Genomic DNA, 9,914 nt, shown 5'->3' with positions numbered 1-9,914 from the left:
ACCATGGATGTTTGATGTATGTTTACTTTGTATCTAGTTCTTTGCTACCACAAAAAAGTGCTACTATATATTTTGTTTTTTTTTTCTTTTTGTCATTGACCTCATTTAGGTATATGTCTATAAAGTGAAATCTCTGGGTCAAAGGGCCTACACATTTTAGTTACTTTATGGAATTTCAAATTGCTTTCCAGAATGTTTGAACTAGTCAAGTGGATCTGAGTTCAGATGTGATCTCAGACACTTAATATTTCCTAGCTGTGTGACCCTGAGCAAGTCACTTAACCCCAATTGCCTACAAAACAACAACAAACTGGGGCAGCTAGATGGCACAGTGGATAAAGCACTGGCACTGGAGTTAGGAGGACCACAATATTTAGACTGGTTTGTGGCTCCACTAATAACCCACAGCTCTTCCAAGTTGACTATGCCCATTTTTTGTCTTTTTATTAATTTTTATTTATTAATTTTTTTATTAATTAAATCAATGAAATAAAACGTCAAGATTGCTTTGCTGTGCATTTCCTTTATTATTGATTTAGAACATTCTTTATATAATTGCTAATGGTTTACAATTCTTTCTTTGATTTTTTTATTATTATTATAGATTTTTATTGACAAAACATATGCATGGGTAATTTTTCAACATTGACCCTTGTAAACACTTCAGTTCCAACTTTTTCCCTCCTTCCCTCCACCCCCTCCCCTAGATGGCAGGCAGTCCCATACATGTTAAACATATTAAAGTATATGTTAAATACAATATACGTGTACATATTTATACAGTTATCCTATTGCATAAGAAAAATCGGATTTAGAAAGAAGGTAAAAACAACCTGGGAAGAAAAACAAAAATGGTTTGCAATTCTTTTGAGAACTAATTGTTCATACTGACCTTTTATGTATCAGAGAATAGTTTTTGGTCATAAATTTCTCTTTGCTTTCTATGTAATTTGGTCCTAGATAAATTAAGTTGACTAAGATCTATATTAATAGTGCTGGAATGCGTCTATTTTGATCCTTATGAGAGCATAATATCTTTTTTTCTCTTTGCCAAAAGAAAAGTTTATTTAGAAGAGATTACAGACAAAAAAAGACAGCTTACAGATATAAATAAAAATAAAATGGACCCCAGGAATGGCAAATATGAAAAAGCTGGCACAGCATATAGTTAGAAGGAAAGGAATTTGGAAGAATCCATTAAAGGAATATGCCATGAAATCTGGGATGTGCCATTGACAGGCAGGTTAGAACTATAGAGGAGTTTAGCAAAGTAACCAAGTTAGCTACAGTAAGGAAAAAGATGCCATTAAAGGGAAGGCATTATGAAGGGGAGAGAGAGTAACTCATACTGGGCTTAGTCCTGAGAAGAACTTAGCAAATCTCTTCATCATAAGCAAATCGTTTTATAGGGGAGATACAGGCTTAAGGTTTTTCAGGGAAGTAAAGGTGGTAACTCAGAGGGAGGGATCAAGGAGGAAAAGAAGTGCCAGGGAAGAAAGCATAACATCTTAACTAATATCAAATAAATGTAGTGTAGTGGGAAAGGACCTGTTTGACAATTAGAGATCTTGAATTTGAATTTGTAGTGAGCCTGTAAAAACGTCTCTCCTAAAGACGGATTAGATGACTTTTAAAGTTTCTTCCATTTCTAAATCTGTGATCCTATGATTCCATGATTCTCTCAATCCTAACTGTAATTCTCCTTTATGATTTTAGGTAAATGTCTTTTGAACACCTTTATTTTTGCTTAAGCTGCTAATTCATTTCAACACCTTCCCATTCCTATCATACCATTAGTGATCCATACAAATCATTCCTTCACCCCCATCTCCACCCTCACCTCTCTTCCAGCAACATTGAAATTGGCCATCTGTGTTCTATTTCCCTCCTAGTTATGAATATTATGTCTTGCTAACATATATGTAAGAAAGATTATTCTAGAACTAGTATGATATATAAATTGAAAAGAATGGCAGAGGAAGACTTACTAGATGGATATTGAACAAGGGATTTGTTAGGCATCATTTAATCAGGATTGGAAGAGACCTCAAAGGTCACCTAATTCCTTTAATGAACAGGATTCATTCTACAAAGTATGTTTTCATATGATACTCTTGTTATTAAAAGAAAACTGTAATCTAATATGACTCCTAGATATTTAAGATTCTCTACTAAACAGTGAAATAGACCTTTCTCTATGAGCAAGGAAAAAAGTGGTAATGACATGGCAAGTGGTCACCTAACCCCTGCTTGAATACCTCTTTTTAGTAATGAAGACCCTATTAACACTGTCTAACATTCATATAAACTTTACAAATATTATTTCTTTTGATACTCAAAATAAACCTATTAAGCAAGTGCTATTATTATGCAAATTTTACAGATGAGTAAACCAAGGAAGGTAGAGATAACTTGCCCAAGATTACACATAGCACCTGAGAGAGAATTCAAGCTAAAGTTTTTCCTAATGACCAGCAGTACATCTTGTGTCAAGGCAGCTCTAATCATTAGAACATTTATTAAGCTCTTACTATATGCCAGACACCGTGCCCTAGCACTTTATGATATTATCTTACTTAATCCTCATGACAATCCTGGAATTTAAATGGCAATGTTATTTCCATTGAGGCAATTGAGACAAACAGAGGTTAAGTTACTTGACTAGGTAGTAATATGTAATGTCAAATTTGAACGGATGTCATCTTGACTCTAGACCCAGAACATTAGCCATTGCACCAATATTTTATCTCTCTGCTACTTCAATTTATTGTTTTGTCCTCTGGGGCCAGGTTGAGCAAGGTTAATTTCTCTTCCCATGACAGCCCTTCAAATGGGCAACTGACGTGGTGGCCGACAACTCCAAATTTTGTGCTGTCTACAATTCTGACAGTCACACTATTTATGCCTTTATTCATATCATTGATTAAAAAATATTGAACAGCAGAGAGGCAAGGACTGATTCCTGGATTCTTAGAGTAGAAACTTCTCCCTTGATTGGCATTGGTTGTTTAATGACTGGCTAGTTTTTAGATCCAGTCATTTAACTAGACCTGCATCTGCCTAAATGCATTACTACTTAATCTATGTCTGGCCATTTTATTCACAAAGAAAGAAGAAGAGACTCTGTAAAATTGTTTGTTAAAATACAAATGAACTCTATCTTTAGCAGTCGTGTCAAATAGAAAAGGAGGAGAACTCATCCATAGACAAGGAACCCTCTGGACCACATATAGATTAATTTTAAAATGTGATATTATCTGTTTTACTATATTTTTATTTAATTTGCTAAATAATTCCAAGTTACATTTCAACATGGTTCAGGCTTCCCTTAGGAGTAAGCTGGATGGGTTGTATCACTGGTGAAATCTACATCCTGCTATTTTATTTACAAATATAACCTGAGAAACTTTATCAAGTGCTTTGTTAAAATATGGATAAGCTGTATCTATAGAAGATTTCTGATTTCATAATTTATTTAAAAAAGAAAGTAAGATTAGTCTGGCATGATTAAGCTATGCTAACTCCCAGTGATTGCTACTGAATTTTATAGTTACTATTTCTTTAATAAAAGGGGAAAGAGAATGGATTTGTGATTTTGTTGGTTTAGGCAACTACTTGGATGAGGAAATTCCCTTAACCAATGCAGCTCAGCACCTTCTCTAAAATTTATAGATTTAGAGAATTGTTTCAAACATTAAGAGGCTTGCTCAAGGTCATATAGCCAATATGTATCAGAAGAGGGACTTCAGCCCAACAGCTCTCTATGTACAACACTATCCTACCCCTAAACCCACAAGGAACCTTAGAGGGCATGAAGTTCAACCTCCTCATTTTATTGATGTGGGAAATGAGAGAAAGGTGAATTAGGAGGGGATTGTCTAAGTGCAACGACAAAGTGGGAGTCTGAATTCCAAACTAAACTTTCTCTGCATTACATCACATTGGATACATTCTAGAAGTTTGCAAAGAATTGAAATCAAAGCTGTTAGTGTATAGAATGTCAACTCTACCCATTGTTTGCCTATCTCCAATCCTGTGTCAACTTTCCTGTTTTCTGTATTTTTTCAAAAATAATTTCCAACAACTTTTAAAGACTTTAGAATGCTGACCAACACAATAATAAGCCACGAGTCAAAAAGAATAAGCTGAAACATCCTTCAGAGAGATAATGGATTTAAAATATAGAGACATACAACTTTGAATGTGGTTAATGTGGGATTCTTTTTTTTTTTTTGCTTTACTATAGATGTGCATTGAATTATATATGGATTTACATTTTAGACTTGCTTTTTAGTTTATTTTTTCAATTTGTCCAGTGGAGGAGAGGAGTAGTGGGAGGCACAGATCGATGAAACAATACTTTCAAAACCCCAGACAAACAAAGATAGCCTTCAGTCAATGAACAATCACACCTGCCAGGTTTTTTTCCCCCAATAATTTGAACTCAAGGAATACAGCTAGGTGCACTTATCCTGTATTATCACTTTAAAAAATTTTAATAGGCATAGAAAAAAATTTAATAGACAATTTTTATAATAGTCTTCCATTTTCATAATACATGCAGACAGCCTAAATTATTCACCCTTGCAAAACCCTGTGCTCCCCTCCCTATACCCCTACATAGCAAGCAATCCAATATATGCTAAATGTGTGGAATTCTTCTATACACATTTACACATTGATCATGCTGCACAAGAAAAACCAGATCAAAAAGGAAAAAAATGAGAAAAAAAGAAAGCAAATAACAACAAAAAGTGAAAATACTATGTTGTGATCCATATTCAATTTCCACAGTTCTCTTTCTGAATGCAGATGACTCTCTTCATCACATTTCTATTGGAAATGAATCAGCTCATGGTTGAAAAGAGCTACATCCATCAGAAATGATCATCATATAATCTTGTTGTGGCCAGGTACAATATTCTCTTGGTTCTATTCACTTCACTCAAGATCAATTCATGTAAGTCTCTCCAGGCCCTTCTAAAATCATCTTAATTGATCATTTCTTGCAGAACAATAATGTTCTATAACATTCATATACTTTGGTGTACAAGAATTCTGCTATTCTTTGATATTAATTCTTTGTTATCAATCCTTGATTCTATTTTTCTTTTTAAAAATTTTTTTTATTATGACTTTTTATTGACAGAACATATGCCTGGGTAATTTTTTACAACATTATCCCTTGCACTCACCTCTGTTCTGACTTTTCCCTTCCCTCTCTCCACCCCTCTTCCCTAGATGGCAGGCAGTCTTATACATGTTAAATATGTTATAGTATATCCTAGATACAATACATGAGTGCAGAATCGAACAGTTCTCTTGTTGCACAGGAAGAACTGGATTCAGAAGGTAAAAATAAACTGGGAAGAAAAACAAAAATGCAAGTAGTTCACATTCATTTCCCAGTGTTCCTTCTCTGGGTGTGGCTGATTCTGTACATTATTGATCAATTGGAACTGAATTAGATCTTCTCTTTGTCGAAGATATCCATTTCCATCAGAATACATCCTCATACAGTATTGTTGTTGAAGTGTGTAATGTTTTCCTGGTTCTGCTCATTTCACTCAGCATCAGTTCATGTAAATCTCTCCAAGCTTCTCTGTATTCATCCTGCTGATCATCCTTATATATATAGAACAAAAATATTTCATAGCATTTATATAACATAACTTATTCAGCCATTCTCCAACTGATGGCATCTATTCATTTTCCAGTTTTTAGCCACTACAAACAGGGCTGCCACAAACATTTTGGCACATACAGGTCCCTTTCCCTTCTTCAATATCTCTTTGGGATATAATCCCAGTAGAAACACTGCTGGATCAAAGGTTATGCCCAGTTTGATAACTTTTTGGGCATAATTCCAGATTGCTTTCCAGAATGGTTGGACCCATTCCCAATTCTACCAACAAAATATCAATGTCCCAGTTTTCCCATATCCTCTCCAACATTGGTCATTATCGTTTCCTGTCATCTTAGCCAATCTGACAGGTGTGTAGTGGTATCTCAGAGTTGTCTTAATTTGCATTTCTCTGACTTGATTCTATTTTCTACAAATGCTTTTTTAAAGTTTGAATTTGTCATTGAGTTCTCCATGCAACCCTATCAGCTTTTTGCTTATTTTATTTTGATGAGGCATTTAGTGTGAAGTGACTTGCTCAGGATCTCACAGCCAGTAAGTGTTAAGTAAATAATTTAATATCAAGTTTGAACTCAGTTCTTCCTGACTTCAGGCTGGTGCGCTATCCACTGTACCATCTAGCTGCACCCCCCATCATCTTTTTAAATAACCACCATTTTAAAAAAATGAATTATTTATGTTTGTGCCATCACAATTTCATTTCCTTCCTTCTTGAGTCAATGGAAAGAAAGAAAGAAGGAAGGAAAGAAAGAAGAGAGGAAGGTGTTATTTTCTAGTTAAGGAAACTGAGGCAGTCAGAGATTTGCAACTATCATCTGAGGTTAGGGAAATTGTAATCTTCTTGACTATAGTCTCAGCATAATCTCCATGAGCCATGGGATTCAATCCAAATACAATGCTAGATTCTGACTTAGTAAGTATGTTAAAGACTAACTCATAGTCATCAACAGCTTTTACCTAGTTAACAAAATAAAGAGATGGTGTATATACTCAAGCCCTAATTCTGAAGCTTTATTTTAATTCTTCCAATAGTTAAAATTGGACCTGAAGTATAACTTTCTATATGTGACCCTGAAGGGTTGAATACACTAACCTCTTCTTCATATCACCGTGCTTCACAAAATTACTTTTATACCATCTACTGATTGCTCAACATTAAACTTCTACAGGAGCATGTATTCTGCAGAGTCATAATGAAATTCAAGTTAAAGACTGGCATTAACTCTGTAATCTTAAACAAACGGCAATAGCAGTCACTAGGGCAGCCTGGAGTGTAGCCATCTCCTATAAGAAGGCTTTTGAACAAAGACAATCTACAGTCCCAAGAGACAACAATAGAACCAGCTTCCTTTACCACTCCCTTCCCTAAACAAGATTCTGAGGGATGAATAACTCAGATCCTCCAAAAATGACATATTAGTATAAATGGAAACAGTAAAATGAAATGAATTCTGTGCAATTATACAGACCAAGCTTGTTCCCAGAGAAAAGATAAGAAAATGTATCTCTTTTCTTTCACTGGAGAAGTGGAGAGCTGAGTGCAGAATGTTGATTATGTGATAATTGTCTAGCTGAATTGTTAAAAACAAAAAAACAAAGCTTTAAAAAAAAAAAAAAACAAGGCTGGGATTCAGTGGATAAGTAAGGGGCAGAAAGCACATTTGAAAATAAATGCCATAACAACAAGACTATATGATGATGGATGTGGCTCTCTTCGATAATGAATTGATTCACACCAGTTCCAATTGTTCAGCAATGAAGAGAGCCATCTATACCTAGGGAGAAGACTGTGGGAACTGTGGACCACAACATAGCATTTTCACTCTTTCTGTTGTTGTTTGCTTGCATCTTTGTTTTCCTTCTCAGAGTTTTTTTCTTTCTAGATCCAATTTTTCTTGTGCAGCAAGATAACTGTATGGATATACATATATAAATATATATATACACATATATTGGATTCAACATAGATTTTAATGTAGTGGAATACCTACCATCTAGGGGAGAGGGTGGGGGTAAGGAGGGGAAAATTTGGAATAGAAGGTTTTTCAAGGGTCAGTGTTGAAAAATTACCTATGCATATGTTTTGTAAATGAAAAGCTATAATAAAAAAGAGAAAATAAATGTCATGTAAAAGCAAAAAAACATCAATAAGTTTTTTTTCCTGAGGCAATTGGCGTTAAATGACTTGCCAGGGTCACACCGCCAGGACATATTAAGTGTCTGAGGTCAAATTTGAATTCAGGTCCTCTTGACTTCAGGGCTGATGCTGTTTCCACTGCCCCAAGTAGCTACTCTTTGTTTGTTTGTTTGTTTTAAGAAAATAATATGTTGTCTACTAAGTAGTTTTGTAGATAAAGTACCATTTTGGAGTCTGGAAGACTCATCTTCTCAAGTTCAAATCTGGTCTCAGATATTTCCTTAGCTGTATGACCCTAAACAACACTTAAACCTGCTTGTCTCAGTTTCCTCATCTGCAAAGTGAGAAGGAAATAGCAAACCACTTCAGTATCTTTGCCAAGAAAACCCCAAATAGAATCACAAAGAGTTAGACATGATTGAAAACAACTGAACCACAACACCAAATTATTCTTCTATTGTCTATGGAAGAGAGCAGAGAAACTGTTCTAGTATATCTGAGAATTATTATAGTCTTATTTTAAGGAGAAATGCCTGTTATCCTATTCCTTTCTGCTCTTTCCCTCAACATCACATCCATTCATGAGATGTCACAGTGTCCTAGAATGTTCCTTTTGTGACCAACTACTATTGCTCTTGCATAGTATTACCCAAGATCACAATTCACTACCACATTCAGTCAATGAGCATTTATTAAATGACCATTGTATACCAAGCACTGTATCAGGTACTAGAGATACAAAGACAAAAATGAAACAATCCCTGTATTTAGAAAATTTTTATTCTATAGGGTGAAATCATATATACTCATATAAGTACACAATATAATACATTCTCCAGAGACTTGGATCTTATTGTAATGCCCTCCTTTTATCCAAATTCTATAGATAGATAACAAATGATTATAATTCTCTCTTATAATTCCTATATCTAAGTACACAATATAATATATTCTCCTGAGACTTGCATCTTATTCTAATGCCTCCTTTTATCCAAATTATGTACATAGATAACAAATAATTTGTTTTTCATAGGTAAGCAGTGTGGAAGAGCCTGTTGACTGTCCTTCTAAATTACAGGTATACAGTAATAGCAGAAGCTGGATAGCATGAATTTTATTCTACACCAGGAATTCTTACCATGGAGGTCTTCAGATTTCAGAGGGTCTGTGAACTTGTATAGGGAAAAAAAATACATCTCCACCCCCCACTCACCTCTAAAATGAAATTTAGCATTTTAATTTATTGTGATTTTAAAAACAACACACACATTATTTTGAAACCATGATGGGCTTCATCAGACTGCCAAAGGAATTCATGACAAAAAGTTAAGAACCCCAGTCTCAAATATGAAACTCCCAAGAAGCCCACCCCCTCACTTTGCAGCAGATCATCTCTTAGCAATAAGCTATTACACCCAAGTAGTACCTTCAGATTGTGAAAGCTATTTTCATGTTCATTTCTTCACATTTGGAAGACAAAGTCATTTAATTCTCACCCTACCATCCAGCAATAATGAGCGGGCTTGTGGGTGGTCCCCTTCTATGAGGTTGTGCAAAGTTCAAACCATTTATTTCCTGAACTACGGAGACCTTCAGGGAAGGCAAACTGAACTACATGCTAACTTGGAGATGGAAACACCTTTACTTTTCTCATTCCTCCCCTCAGCCTTTGACTTATTTGGGCTGAGGTTTCTCGGTCCAAGCCCTCTAGTCTGGGCAGAGGGCATAGTGAGACCCAGGCTCAACAGTGCTGCCCTTGGGAGAAATCACAGGGTTTCTATTCTAGCCTCTTCACCTTCAGGATTTCCAAGTTGGGAAGGAGAAATGAGCTCCCTCTTCCTCCCTCACCCTTCCTTCATCACTCTATCCCTTAAGTGGGAGACTGCCTTCTGCCTGGCACATGTTTCTTATGCCCAAGGGCTCTGAGCTATGTCCTAATCGGGCAGAGAAAAAAAGGAGCCAGTATTTCCACCACGGGACAATAAGAGCAATCCCGGGAACGCTTTGAAGAGAAGCATCCGAGGACAGGGCCCTGGTTGCCACTGATAGACATCTATGTCGTCAGCAGCCAGCTGGAGCAGGAGCGCAGTCAGCTCTTGGCTCCTCACTGACGTTACTGAGGTTTGCCTGGAA

The sequence above is a fragment of the Antechinus flavipes genome, chromosome 4 (genome assembly GCF_016432865.1).
Source record: "Antechinus flavipes isolate AdamAnt ecotype Samford, QLD, Australia chromosome 4, AdamAnt_v2, whole genome shotgun sequence".
NCBI classification, from domain to species: Eukaryota; Metazoa; Chordata; class Mammalia; order Dasyuromorphia; family Dasyuridae; genus Antechinus; species Antechinus flavipes.
This window is presented reverse-complemented; position numbering follows the sequence as displayed.